The sequence below is a fragment of the Hemicordylus capensis genome, chromosome 3 (genome assembly GCF_027244095.1).
Source record: "Hemicordylus capensis ecotype Gifberg chromosome 3, rHemCap1.1.pri, whole genome shotgun sequence".
In the NCBI taxonomy this organism is placed as follows: Eukaryota; Metazoa; Chordata; class Lepidosauria; order Squamata; family Cordylidae; genus Hemicordylus; species Hemicordylus capensis.
In genome coordinates this window covers 111,705,803-111,721,317 of record NC_069659.1, presented here as the reverse complement: position 1 = coordinate 111,721,317, position 15,515 = coordinate 111,705,803, and the positions used below count along the sequence as shown (strand labels likewise).

At 43.9% G+C, this 15,515-nt stretch overlaps 1 long non-coding RNA gene across 2 annotated transcripts in view; it reads right to left on the bottom strand.

Moving 5' to 3' along the window:
- The window catches only part of LOC128349232 (uncharacterized), a 247,476-nt gene that overhangs the window by 130,777 nt on the left and 101,184 nt on the right, over nucleotides 1-15,515 (bottom strand). For both annotated transcript variants that reach the window (XR_008318640.1, XR_008318641.1), the window contains exon 2: nucleotides 1,859-2,001. This is a non-coding gene — a long non-coding RNA (uncharacterized LOC128349232). The remainder of the gene's footprint in view (nucleotides 1-1,858; nucleotides 2,002-15,515) is intronic.

The following is a 15,515-nucleotide window of genomic DNA, read 5'->3' as shown; positions in this document are numbered from 1 at the left end:
AGGATCAGGGGCCGGGGTGCATCTTCCCAGCCCCCGCCCCCTGAACTCCTATAATGCACTGCATGAAAGCATGGTCCATTGTAGGGATCCTTCCAGCATTGACTGGGAAGCTACTCGCATGTAGGATCCACTTGGAGCTGTACAGCACTGACACACAAGCACTAAGTCCAGTTTAAGTGCGCCCTCGTGCTCAAAACCTGGGCTAAGCAGCAGGCTCCATAAGTGGATTTGCTGCAAAGCCCCCACCAGGAGCTAAGCAGCAACCAGCAGTTCACATGTGCTGGCAAAACCGGGCTGGGCTTCCTTAGCCCGGTTTTGCCTGTGCATGTGAATAGCTCCAATATAATCTCTGATTAGGGCTAGTGTGTGGTCATACACTCTTTGCAAATGTTTGTCAGATATTCTCCAGATATTTATTTATATCTATCTAAGCTGCTTAGGGAATTTTTGTTGAAAAGTGGTATATACATATTTGTTGTATTCATAGATATTCTTCGGATTCCTGAAAAAGCTCCAAATATTTGCATTGACATCCAGTGATATTTGATATCAGTATTTCATATCTGATCATTGACTTTTTTCAGTATTTTATAGTTAACATGGAATGATATTTACTAGTTGGCAGTAGTCATCACTGATATCCAGGAGAGAATAGAGAGCCTTAAAATTGGAGATAGCCATCGTGATAGTGCCTCTCATTTTAATTTCCTGAAATGTGCCTCTCAGGTGAGAGTGCTCACTGGAAGGTGGCGATTGGAAAAGCCCACTATCTTTTGCTGTGGAGCCCGTGAAAACCTGAACCAGCTCTGTGTGGATGTAAATCACAGAACTGGCATCTAAATTGTACCTTTATTTCAAACTAGTTTCTTAACAAAATGCCTTAAAATGCAAATCACACCCAAATCCAGTGTTCCCTTGTGAAATAAACTAGTATTGAAGATCCTTTTGTTTTCTATGCCGTATTTTTATCCAGATTCCCTACCCCCATCATTCTCCATTAATCCTGAGCATTTTCAACCTTTTGATAAACCCACCACTGGCTTCAGATCTCACATCCAAGTGCAATATGTTCCTTTTTTGAAATAACAAGCTTGGAGTTTCTAGTTCTTTATTATAACCCATACAAAATAGCTGGGCAAAGCATCTGTGCTTATTGGACTCATGTTGTTACTTATGAAAAATATTACTATGGATTTTAGGATCAAATCCCTTTTATGTTCAACAGGCTTTGGCAAATGTGGAAGCCCTTCAATGTACAGTACATGGGAAGTTCAGAGCCATGATAGCCTGTAACTAGGCAAGAGTTATTATGAGAGTCACCTATTTCTGAACATTGTTTGCTGATCCATTTGGCCTCTCATAGAGGGAACTCTGAAAACAGAAGAGGTTTCAGTTGAGGGGAACATAAATGATTTAGTGCTCAGGGTATGAGTTATGAAGACGCACTTAGCCTAGAGGTTACAGTATATACCGCTGTTCAGAAAAATGGAAGCTAAGAGTGCAGGTCATAAAAGGGATGAAATATACTGAAGGAAGGCCATAGACAGATACCTGTCTGTGGCTCACGAAGGTAATTGCCTCTCATACAGGAAGTGACACTATGAAATTGACATGTACATTAAGATACAAGTCAGTATGCTACCTAGGCAAAGCTTTTTGTTCATAGATCAGAAAAAAGCACAGATTCAGCAAAACAGAACACATTTCAGTGTAAGAAAAAATGATCACATTTACTAAAAAGGAGAGATGTAGAATTTCCATCTCTTGGTCATGCTAAGCTTTTGTTGTATGTGGACTTGTACATATGGGAACAATTAACAAACTCAGAGAAGGTAAACACATAATGCAACTTCAATACCTCTGCCAAAGGCCTCTCTATGCTGTAAGAATCACCCAAGCATCCAGTTCCCAGGAACAATTCACATCTGAAGGAACATCTTCCTTTATCTGCATTCATGCTGGTAAAGAGGTGAGCTGGTTCCAACACCAGGTGATATCTAGCTGTGAGGAAGGAGAATGGAGTGAGGAAGGAGAATGGACACATGCCATCAGGTTACGCAACCTGAAGAACAACGCCGGCACTCAGCCCATTGTGTGATTAGAGATGGGGTAAGGAAGGCTGTAAGGTCATTCGCAAAATAAAAAACTGTGTTCTACCCAGGTTTGTGAGCTGTGTGTGATCCTAATTTTTTGTTGTGTGGAAGCAAGGTAAGAGGTTTTCCTCCTACCTTGGCTCCACACAACCAGGTTTTCCTCCTACCTTGCCTCCACACAATCAAAAACTGGGGGCATACACAGCTCCCAAACCCAGGTAAAACACAGTTTTTGATACTGTGAATGACTGCTGTGTGACACCATGCACTCCAGCAGTAAATGGCTTTTACTCTTCCCCATCCCAGATGGGCAAAATACTTCTTAAAACGATTTTAGATTTAAAAAAATACATGAGCAGATGTATTTTAGATACAAAACACCTGGTAAACAACCAATGAAAATACAAAATAATATCCTTCTGGAATGTCTGAGGGGGTGGGGGTGGGAGGCAGTGCTTTGCAGTGGTTCCACTCCTACCTCATAGACAGATTCCAGATGGTCTCTCTTGGAGACTGTTGTTCTTCAAAATCTGAACTTTCCTATGGTGTTCCTCAGGGCTCCATATTGTCTCAGATGTTGTTTAACATCTACACAAAACCTCTGGGAGAGATCTTCAGGAGATTTGATACAGGGTGTTATCCTGTACGTTTTGGGCGGTATAAAAATATGTGAAATAAATTTAAAAATAATATGCTGATGATACCCAGATCTATTTCTCCATCTCAACATCATCGGGAGAAGACCTAACCTCCCTAAATGCCTGCCTGGAGGCAGTAATGGGCTGGATGAGGGATAACAAACTGAGGCCGAATCCAGATAAGACAGAGGTACATATCGTGTGGGCTCAGAACTCGGGAGACGATTTTGATTTGCAAATCATAATTTGTTATTGTTCTCAACAGATTCTTACATTCAATCAGATCAGTAATTCCAAATCAAATAATGTCCTGTTTCTTTTTGCTATGTTTCTCCATTCCCACCACCCATCTAGTCCAGCTTCCTGTTTCACACAGCGGCCAACCAGGTGCCTCTGGGAAGCCCACGGGCAAAAGCTGAGGGCCTGCCCTCTCTTCTACTATTCCCCTGCAACTGGTATTTAGAGGCATCTTGCCTCTGAAGCTATAGGTGGCACAAAGCCCTCAGACTAGTAGCCATTGATAGAACAGTCCTCCATTACTTTATGTAAACCCATCTTAAAGCCATCCAGGCTGTTGGCTGACACCACATCTTGTGGCAGAGAATTCCATAGGTTGATTATAAGTTGTGTGAAAAGGTACTTCCTTTTGTCAGTCCAAAATTTCTTGGCAATCGGTTGGAGAAGGACTCATCTAAGCTCTATTTGAATGTATTTGAACTTGTGAGAAAGCAATTCCAAGGAAATTCACTGATTACATTTGCAAATGCAAACAGCCACAGTGAAATTTTAATACCCAGATGTAGTGAAAGTAGGTTAGAAAGTAGGGCTGTGATGAAATGTCTGGCCTTGATAAGTCTCAGCTATTGTTATGTCTTTGGACTTGCATGCAAACTCGTATAATAAACCTGTCAGTCACCACTTCTAAGGAAAAGTGGTTTTTGGAGATGGCAAAATTTGGAGCAGAAAAGTGCTAGGAGAAGAGGGCTTAACCCCTTCCTACCCATCACTTCCCTTCTGCAAGTCCCCTGCCCTAGCCACATTTCCCACTTCTGGGTTCCATGTCTTGAGCAGGGCAGGACTCAAATGACTGGTGGTTCCCCAATTCAAAAAACAAAACAAAACTTAAAAAATAGGCCAGGGAACAGGTTAACCTAAAGTTTTTCCCCCGTGGCATCTGTTTTTCTATGTAGAGGACCCCACCCCCAGTCATAGGAGTCCCCAGCAATCTGGAACGGTAGTACTTAGACAAGAACTAGACCTTAGTCACACGAGAAGAGTAGTAGTAAGATGGCGCAGCTGCTGGACTGGACTTGAGAATATGCCATGCTGTTTCAGGTTTCAGGTTCCACATGTGAGATCCTGGAAGCTCAACTGCCATACAAAGGCACAGGAAGTAACATAGTAGAGAAGCAGATGCAGAAAAGACTGCCTATCTCAACAACTGTATTTAGACTGGAGTGGACTAGGGGTGAGGACAATGAGACATAAGACCTTTAACAGAAGGACAGAGAGAACAGTACACTTGATGCTTTCCTATTCTAACATAATTTGCTAAAGTCATGTTTCTATAACTGGCTTCCTTGATGTTTTGCATCCAATTAATTAGGCTGAGGAAACAATACACTTCAATCAAAGCTTCTAAAATTACTACATTGTGCTCAGAGGGAACAATTCTCAATTTACAAAAGGACTAACGAAACCCTTGCAATTATCATTTGAGGGCAGGGTTGACAATATGATGGCAGCAAATCTGCTGATTGTATATGCAGCATAATCCTGTGTTTCGGGGCACAGGGGTTAATTGAAGAAACAATTAACTGTATTGCTGCATGATTCAGAAAGTAAATGTGTACTTGTTCAAGGATTTTATTTTTACTTAGAAGGTGAAGCACTGGGATTTCTCGATTTGTATGGTGTAAGGATTGACAAAAATCCCCCATCCTCCAGATCTTGATTGCTTTTGAACAAGGAAGCATTTAATTAGACTTCTTAATTTACACAATTGGATATCTGGCTACTTTGAAGCTGTTTACATAAGCCTTGGTATACTGTTTATTTTCTGCAGATCTTTGTGGATGAAAAGAGAAGTGTACCTTGCAGCAGAAAAGGGCACTGCAGTTTTCCCGCTTACATAATCTGCATTTCGACTTCAAGCCAAATTCCCAATATCTGCACTTTAGGCTGAAGACAACAGTGCAATGAGAAACTACACAGTAAAACCTTTTCCTTAACACATGTGCATGCATAGACAGGAATAGATGCAGCCATCTTAGATTCAGTGTACAACAGATAAAAGCATGCGTATATTATATCTAGTGGCACAGTGGGGAAATGCTTGACTAACAAGCAGAAGGTTACCAGTTCAAATCCCCACTAGGGGTGTGCGAAGACGTTGGACGTTGAACTGGTTTGACATTGAGCCAGTTTGGTTTGATAGTCCGGGGTCGAACCGAACCACCCCCTTTTCAGTCCAACCCCAGACTGAACACCCCCTGACTGTTTAGGGTTCATGGACCTTTAAAAAAAACCCACTAAAATTTAATGTCACTTACTCCCTCCGGGGGAATTGTTGGAGGCAGTGGGGGAGTCCACGGCGGTTCCCCCTCCCCCCACTGGCCTCAATGCAGCCCGAACCGGCCTGTTCAGCCAGCTCTTCAGCCTGTTCGGGCCTCCCCGCTCGGCACAGTGGCCATTTTGGTGGCCATGGCGCCTGAGCAATTGGCCTCTGAGAGGCCTGGGTCATGCCAGGCCTCTCAGAAGCCAATTGCACAGGTGCGTTGGCCACCAAAATGGCCACTATGTCGAGGGGGGAGGCCCGAACAGGCTGAAGTGCTGGCTGAACAGGCCGGTTCGGGCTGCATTGAGGCCAGTGGGGGGAGGGGGAACCGCCATGGACTCCCCCACTGCCTCCAACAACTCCCCTGAAGGGGGTAACATTTTTTTTTAAGTTAAAATAAAAGGTCCGTGAAACCCCACCCCCAGACCGAACTGAATCGAGTGTGTTGGAAGGGGTACCAGACCGAACTGGTTAGGTTTGAGTCCAGTCTGGTCTGGACTCGAACCAGGCCAGCTGGTTCCGTGCACATCCCTAACCCCACTGGTACTATATCAGGCAGCAGCAATATAGGAAGATATAATCTCATACTGCATGGGAGGAGGCAATAGTACACCCCTCCTGTATTCTACCACAGAAAACCACAAGGCTCTGTGCGTGCCAGGAGTTGAAATTGACTTGATGGCACACTTTACCTTACCTTCATCGTGGTCAAAGTAGGTTCAGCCCATTCACAAGGTGAACGGGCAAACAGATAAATGTTTCTACCAATGGCAAGTACTCCCCAAATGTGTGCAATAGTCTACTACTGAGATAGCAAACATATAGTAGAACAGGGGCCCCCAGGTGATAATTGCAAGAGGAGAATCTAGCAGTTACCAAGTTACATGGTGGCTGAAGTTCTCATGGGTGGTCTCAACACATGTATACTGGCAACACATGTATATATTGCCAGCATGGTGTAGTGCTTAGAGTGCTGGACTAGGACCAGGGAGACCTGAGTTCAAATCCCCATTCAGCCATGATGCATGCTGGGTGACTCTGGGCCAGTCACTTCTCTGTCAGCCTAACCTACTTCACAGGGTTGTTGTGAGGAGAAACTCAAGTATATAGTACACCGCTCTGGGCTCCTTGGAGGAAAAGCGGGATATAAATGATGTAGTAGTAGTAGTAGTAGTAGTATATGGAGATGGACATCTTGATGATCTTAATGCGTGGTTGGGATCATGCAGAAGAAGATACTCTCCCAGGTAACCCAGTCCTGGGAGACTTATAACTGGGCTTAAAATAAAGTGTACTATTTTGCAGGTTTTGGGGGAAATAGTAATCTGAGCCCGTTTTATCGAGTGGTTGTCACCACATCCTTCTTCGGGGCTTTTCAGCCAAGTGAGGTCCTCCAATGTAGCAGTCAGGCCCCATGGGACCGCTGTCTGCAATTCTTGGATCTGGCCTTTCAAGGAGGGGGAGTGCAGCTGCTCCTGAGCTGGTCCAAGACTGACCAGTGTGGCAGGGGACAGCGTATTGAGCTGGCGTCCACTGGTGGTGGTGCACTTTGTCCGGTGCGGGTGCTGCGTCAGTACATAGCGCTTTGGTCCAGCACACAAGGGTGCCTGTTTGTGCATGTGGATGGCTTACCACTTACGCAATACCAATTCTGAGCCGTTTTGTGAAGAATACTCATGGCCATGGGTGAACCAGTTCACCTATTCAGTCTTCATTCCTTCCAAATTGGTGCAGCCACCACCACTCACAGGTTGGGCCTCAATGAGGGTGAGATTAAGTGTATTGGGCGCTGGAGGTCTAAGGCCTTCCTGCGGTATGTTCGCTGATCAACGTGTACTTTATTTCTTGGCAGGTGCTGGCGGAGCAGCGGCTCTGGTGTGTGTGTTAATCTGCAACCACTCCCTGGTCTTCTGGGACCACAAACCAGCTAGCACCTCACCAATCGGTACTCAGCTGGGTTTGCGTGCAATGGCTGGGGATGAGGGGAATGCTGTGGGGGCAGCTACTGCCAAGGATATGGGAAGAACTTGCTAGCAGGCTTCCACCCAATGTTTTAGTTATTCACTTGGGGGAGAATGATCTGGGGAAGCGAACTGGGCTCTCATTGATCCAGCAGGCCATCTCCAGCTTCGCCACCATCTGCCAGTGGGCACCTGGGACGCGCATTGTGTGGGCTGACTGATTCCAGGACAGGGTCTGGAGGGGGGTTTGGAGCCCAGCGGGGGTTGAGAGGGCTCGAAAGAAGGTGAATGCAGCCATGGGCAGGTATGCCATCACCTTTAGGGGCGCTTACATCCCACAGCCCGGTATTGTGCACTCGTTGCCCCAACTTTTTCATCGTGATGGTGTGCATCTGTCCATGGCGGGATACAATTTGTACTTGGTGAACCTGTGGAGGGGGCTTGCTGCGATCTTGGAGGGTGATGGACAAGGAAGGCCAAGCTAGACTGACCTCCCTTCGTGGCAGGTACAGTGCGGGCTGGGTGGATGTACACGTGGGTTGAGAGTGTGGGGTGAGCATTCCTGGGCAGTTTTGGAAAAAGGTGTAGTGGGCAATCAGTCCCATGAGACTTGGTGGGTCAGGGACCTTGATTTGCCAGAGATCATGCTTCAGGGGTTCCCACGCCTCAAAGGCTGCACGGCTTGGGGTGTTGGAAACCCTAGGAGTTTCCCTGACCCGGATGGATTGACAAGGCTGGGGATGAAGCAGGCTTAGTCCCGCTTCTATCCTGAGTCAGGATGTGTCGCCCATTAGGGGTTCTGGGAGAGGACAGCAATATCCCAAACCGGCCTGGTTAGGCCCACACTGCTAAGGGGATAGGGTGGAGTTGCTGCTCACAGTTTGATGATTGTACCACCACAATAAAATTTGGCCCCCTTTACCCAAGTTTATTGTGTCTGTGTGCTCCTTGGGACAATGCTCCTGTGTCTCAGCTGGATAGGGCTCAGTTTAGCTCTCACCTCCTCTGCTGAGTTGCTGGGTTGATTAGTTGCTCCCAGCCCTCACTGCAACCCTTATCACCCACCTCATTTCTTTTAAATAGACCTTGGGAAACCAGACATTCCTAGCAAGGGGAGGAACTACCATCTTGCAGGAGTTTCTCTTTTCATGAGCGCCCTGGATAACTCATTCCATTCAAAGGCAAGGCTGAGCCAAGATGGTTCTTCACCACTGGTGACAGACAAGCCTCTTAGCGGCAGCACACTGATGGCTGCATTTGGAAAACAGAAGTTTAATTAAATTTTCCCTGATTGAATTATTAAATATTTGGCTTTAGCATTTCTTGCACTCCAAACAAGAAAATGCATATTCCTGCACTTCTATTAAAGCCATAATTAACCTTTTCATGTGATTCTCATTCCCCACCCCCCCAAATTTGGAAAAAAGTTTCCAAATATTTTCCAAATTTCGGTCCGTTAGTTTTGCTTTCTTAAGCAATGAAATGTATTTCTTTGTGTGGTGAAGAAAAATATTCCCACATCATGGGATAGGGACCTTTCCCTGTGATATCCGTTGAGAGTCATAGACACACTGAACTTTTACAGTACATCAGGTACTGAAAGTACATCAGGTACTAGGGGTCTAGTGAAGCACCACTATAATATATAGTCATAGTTCCTAAACTGAGGGTAGATGAACAATTGCTTTTAACATGCTCCAGCCTGCTAATTCTAATTGTGTGGTATTCTCCCAAATGTTTGAAGGGAACATTTATAGGATTGGGGTGGAGCAAGCCTTGGAGTTCTTGGGTCTCAGCCAGAGGAAAAAATGATATTCCCATCTGTTCTTTACCTTCCCCCTCAAAAACAAACAAAACCCTCCTGACTCTCTCTCTCTCTGACCAGGGAGATCCACAGAAGTTCTTCCTCAATTTTTTATATCTTCCTCAGCATTAATATGTTTTATATTTTGCACATATTTTCAAATTCAATTCAAAGTCCTGGTTCTTACCTTCAAAGCCTTGTGGGGCTTGGTGTCTGTTTACCTACAGAATCGCCTCTCTCATCCAGTTACATCCCATCCTGTTAGATAATTTCAGATGGCCCTTTTGTCAGTCCCTGATTTTTGAAAGGTTCGGAGTTCTAGCACCTGCGAAAGGGCTTTTTCAGTTGCTGCCTCACTTCTTTGGAATTCTCTTCCCCTTCAGATTCATCTAGCCCCCTCTTTACCAGTCTTTAAATCCTTACCGAAGTCCTTTCTTTTCCGCTGGGCATTTGCCCTGTAGTTTACTCTATTTCCTTTCCATTATCTATTTTAGTTTGCAATTTTTAATGTAATTTTTAATTGTAATTTTTTGGAACTTGGTTTTTAATGTTACCTTATAGAACTTGGTTTATGCCATTGTTAACTGCCGAGACACAAAAGTTTGGGGCGGTGTACAAATTTGATGAATAAATAAATGTCATTGTACACCTCCCAGAATCTTTGGAGTGGGTGGTATATAAAATGCTTCTAATAAATAAATAAATATTTCTGTATCTCCAGCCATGCCCATTTCTTGCCTCCTTTGCCATGTTTGTAAGTAGGCTTGCTCTCACTAGCAGATTAGTTTCTCACAGAGACATGAATCAGTTGCTTGCTGCCTCTGTGGAACATTCCATCTTTATAATAAAAAATATCTAAGTGTGAAAGGCATAATTAAGTTATCACATATAAGTATTTGAGGACTTGGAAATCATTGAAGCAGAATCCTAGGAGTTCAATTTCTAAATATTCTAAGATTTATTTCCCACAAAAGTTCCTTTTCTCAGTACCTATGATAAAGCTTGTTCTTTTAGCACAACAAGGATAGACCTGATTTAAGGTCAATGTCACAATATCCCAGTCATTTTAGTTACATACATGATGGAACTATAAATAAGCCCCGTATTATTCTGACACATCTTTACTAAAACACTAAAAGTAACCAATGAATGGTGCTGGACAGCTAAGAGAAGAATGAAAGATTACTTCGGTGACTTTAGGATGACCTGCCGTAACGCAGGCCTGATGAATAGAGTCAAAATTGGAGAGGAACAACATTTCACTAGCGTCTACACTTTTGAGATAAGCCACTCTCACCAACACAGGTCAAAAGCAAGGGTACTTGCCATGATGTAAATGTAGATAAAGTGTCATTTATTACACAAGGACAATGCTTAGTAACAAAAAAGCGATAGATTGATAAGAAGTGTTTTTAAACAAGGAGCTCCAGTGCTGCAACAGCCTCAGAAAGGAATAGCTGAGGCCTTTCAACACAAGCTGAGGTGAAGCTGTGACCAGAGGCGTATCTAGGGAAAATAGCGCCTAGGGCAAGCACTGAAATTGTGCCCCTGTCCAAACATCTGATGCCCATCTTTCAGATAACTTTACCATAATATCAGCTCAAAAATACAAGTCAAGCTCATTAATCTTTTAATTAACAAATTAATAATCTAATATGAGATTATGATGATGATGATGATGATGATTAGGGCGGTATAAAATAAATAAATAAGTAAATAATATAACCTTAATGCATATGGTACACACTTCTCATAATGCTATTTCATTTGGGCAACTGGGCCTTGCATTTCTTTGTTGCACTGTTTGCATTTCACACACATGCCTGTCTTACCCACAAAAACGTCATTAAAAGGTTCCCAAATGTGGTCTCTTTCACAGCCTGCTGCCATGCTAGGTGTTTCCCTTCTACAGTGAAGGATACACTCCAAAATCATTTCCTCAGGATTGCATGACTAATTTGTTCACTTTTGTTTTCCCTCTCTATTCCCTAACCCCATCTCTTGCATTTATAATAATTTATAACTTCTCCTCACTCAGGTCTACTCCATCATCCCAAAATCCTCAATTAATTTGTTGACCATCTTTGTCACTGCACTTTGGGGGCGGCAGGGAATGACTTGACTGTATGTGTGTGCTGCATGTACACCACCTGCAGAATAGGACTGATAAAAACTATCATCTCTTATCCTCATATACTGCTCTTAACATGTTCATATAAAATGAGGTTATGATTATTATGCATGATGATATCACTGACCTAGGTTCTTTTTTAAAATGAATTTTAAAAATGAAATCAAAATTAAATCAAAAAATCAATTCAATTTTTTTTAAATCAGATTTAAATTTTAAATAATCAGATTTTTTTTAATCCATTTTTTCTCAACCCTGATTAAAATACAATGACAATCACAGTTTCCAGTGCAAAAGAACTTTGCACTCTGTGGTATTTAAGCATTTACGTTTGGCAACTGAAAGGGTTCCTCTGTTGGAAATTGTGGTTTGCAGCATTTGTGTACAAAATATCTTTTGCATACAAAGTTAAGTCCCATTTCCCTAGACCCTGAAGGAACTAATGGAATTATCATTTGCCTGTTGCATAGCAGTAATCAAGGATCTCTTGTTTATTATTATAAACAGCTTTCTGGCCCTCTTATCATGGAGTCTGATAAATGCTATAAGTTGCAAATGCATGCTATAAGCACTTGCCATTTATTTCAGCCAGCCTTTGCTGACTAAAAGTGTCTATTCCCCTTTCTCTCCCTCCAGAGAGGGAGAGATAGGAAGAATAGATGCTTTTAGGCAGGAAGCCCTGCCTGAAATGATTCCAAAGAGCTTGCTGAAGCTCTTTGGAGCTCGAGGCCATGCCCCCTTTGCATGTGATGTCACATGCAACTTTTAAAAAGGCAGCTAGGACACATTTGTTCACCCAGGCTTTTAATTGTTTTATTAGTTTGATGGTTTTATTAGTTTGATACTGTTTTATTAGTTTGATGGTTTTTAATAGTTTTAACATTATTTTAAATGTTATATTGTAATGTGTTAACCTTTTTTCTTGCAGTTTTTATTGTTTTGTTGTAGACTGCCCGGAGATTTGCATTTTGGGCAGTGTACAAATATGTTACATTTAAAAAAATAAAAGTTAATGACCCAGTACTGCAGGCAGCAGTTTGCTTGATCCTACAGGGAGAGAAAATCTCACTGATTGAGACTCTTCTGGAAGAATTCTCTAGTGTATTGCCACAGAGCAGACACAATGCTATTTCTAGGGAGTTCATGCAGTACCAGTGTTTCATAGAGATACCTGCCATGGCTCCAGAGGAAGTCATGATTGATTGGTTTGTGCATCTTCTATCCAAAGTACGATCCAACTACTGGACAACTGATGTTTCAAGCCCTCTCTCAATTTGCCAAGAGGCTAGTTTCTCTTTAAGGGATAAGTCCGTGTGTGTGTGTGTGTGTGTGTGTGTGTGTGAGTGAGAGAGAGAGAGAGAGAGAGAGAGAGAGAGAGAGAGAGAGTGTGTGTGTGTGTGTGTGTGTGTGTGTGTGTGTGTGTGTGTGTGTGAGAGAGAGAGAGAGAGAGAGAGAGAGAGAGAGAGAGAGAGAGAGAGATTTTTGCCAGGGCTAGCAAACTCCAGTGTTTTAGTTTGTCCCTACCTGTAGGGGGTGGAGTCAGCTAGGGCTAGGGGAGGCCCCACATTCTTTTGACACACATCTTGTGTCTCAGTTGGAAGACTACTCTCTACATAAGAGGTGAAGGCCCGAGAGCATAGAGAACAGGGATAGCAAACAGGATGTTGGAGTTTTGCAAGAGTTTAGAGGGAAGTGTGCGGGGGATCCTGGAACAAGCCCCTGTCATCACAAGGAGTCTGATGGAGAAGAGAACGTAAGTACAAATCCCTCCCTTATTCTTGAGAAAGGCTGTTTGGACAGTTAAATAGCTCACCGTTACAGCTGAGACCTATCCTTCTAATAAACTATCTCTAAATACTTTAAACAGCCAACAAAAACAGTATGAAGATAGAAGGTCAGCAGGGGAGGGGGCACTTACCAGTGTATTGCACAGAGTGCCACATGTATGACTATTTGCCCCATGGGCAGAAGTCATAGTTGTGTTCTCGGTGCAAGGAGCTCCTGGCTCTGAGGGAACAAATTCATTCCCTTGAGACCAAGGTGGAGAATCTGGAGAAGCTCAGAGAGACAGAGAAGCATGTGTATGAGACCTTCAGGGGCATGACAGGCATCCCACTCCAGGGCTGATAGCTCCTCTGCTGTCAGGGAATATGAAGGTCTCGGGCAAGGAGGACATCGGTCTGAGGAAGAAAGAAACGCTCCTTTTGAAGGGTCCCCTTCCATGGATGATGAGCCCATATCCTCTCGCACAGGAGATACTCCTCTGGTGGGTGGGGGCCTCCTTGTAGTGGGTCATTTGATCATTAGAGGTATAGAGAGATGGGTTTGTGACCCACGTGTTGACCGCACAGTGACTTGCCTGCCTGGTGTGAAGGTTGCGGACATCACACAGCATCTAGATAGGCTCTTAGGCAGTGCTGGGGAGGAGACAGCCATCGTGGTGCACCTTGGCACCAACGATGAGGGGAAATGTAGTCAGGAGGTCCTGGAAGCCAAATTTAGGCTGATAGGTAGCGTATAGAAGTCCAGGACCCCCAAGGTAGCATTCTCAGAAATGCTACCTGTTCCACGTGCAGGTCCAGTGAGACAGGCAGAGCTGAGGGGTTTCAATGCATGGATGAGACGTTGGTGCCGGGAGGAGGTGTTTAGATTTGTTAGGCACTGGGATACATTTTGGGGAAAGCAAGGCTTGTACAAAAGGGATGTGCTGCACTTGAACCAAGATGGAACCAGACTGCTGGTGCTTAAAATCAAAAAGGTTGCAGAGCAGCCATTAAAAACGCCTGGGGAACAGCCGACGGGAGCTGGGCAGTATCCTTTACGGCAAAAGTCATCCTTTAAAGTGTGAGGGTGCAAAGTATTCAGGCAAAACAGAAGGGGACAGAGCAGAACCACATAAAGAGCAGACAGGAGCCTGTGCCAGCTGGTCAAAGAGTAAAAAAAAAAAAAAAGATAGCATACATCAGGTGGGAGATTCAGTGTATAGGTACTTATATGCCAATGCCAGATGCCTCCGAGACAAGATGGGTGAGCTGCTTGGTTGCTAACAAAGAAATAGATATAGTGGGCATAACGGAAACATGGTGGAACAGTTAGAACCAGTGGGACACTGTTATACCTGGATATAAACTCTATAGAAAGGACAGGGAGGGGCTCCTTGGAGGTGGAGTAGCACTGTATGTTAAAGAAGGCATAGAATCTAACAAGCTAGAAAACCTAGGTGGAGTGCAGTCCTCCACAAAAACCCTGTGAGTGACTATACAAGGCCTGAAAGGGAACGTGCTATCGCCCTCTGGATCAAAACGCTGACAGTGACTGGGAGTTGCAGCAGGAAATCAGGAGGTGTCAAGGAGAGGCAGGGCTGTAATAATGGGTGACTTCAATTACCCACATATAGACTGCATAAATTCAGTCAGGTAATGACAAAGAGGTCAAATTTCTAGATATGCTGAATGACTGTGCCCTAGAACAGTTGGTCTTGGAACCAACCAGAGAGAAGGCAACCTTGGACTTAATTCTGCGTGGCACCCAGGACCTGGTGTGTGATATCAGTGTCATCAACCCTTTAGGGAACAGTGACCATAGTGCGATCAAATTCAGTATACATGCAGGGAGAGAATCACCAAGGAAATCTAACACAGACATTTTGAATTTCAGAAGAGGAAACTTCTCCAAAATGAGGAGTATGGTGAAAAGAAAGCTGAAAGGGAACATCAGGAGAGTCACTTCGCTCCTGAGTGCATGGAGTTCACTCAAAACCACAATACTAGAATCCAGTTAGATTGTGTACCCAAAAGGAGGAAAGGTACCACTAAGTCCAGGAGGATGCCAGCATGGCTAATGGGTACCTTCAAGGAAGCCATAAAAGGGAAGAAGACTTCCTTCCAAAATTGGAAGGCCTGTCCAGATGGAGGGAACAGAAAGAAACACAAATTCTGGCAAAAGAAATGCAAGGTGACAATAAGGGAGGCAAAAAGAGTGTGAAGAACATTTAGCCAAAAGTATCAAGGGGAATAACAAATACATCAGAACCAGGAAACCTGCCAGGGAGGCGGTTGGACCATTAGACAATGAGGGAGTGAAAGGGATTATTAAAGAGGTTATGGAGGTTGCAGAGAAGCTGAATGAGTTCTTTGCGTCGGTCTTCACGGCAGAGGATACTGAGCATATACCTGTTCTTGAAACAGGCTTATTAGGGATGGAGGCTAAAGAACTCAGTCAGATAGAAGTGACAAGAGATGATGTTCTAAATTGTCTGGAAAAACTGAAAACTAACAAATCACCAGGGCCAGATGGCATTCATCCAAGTGTCCTCAAAGAACTCAAATGTG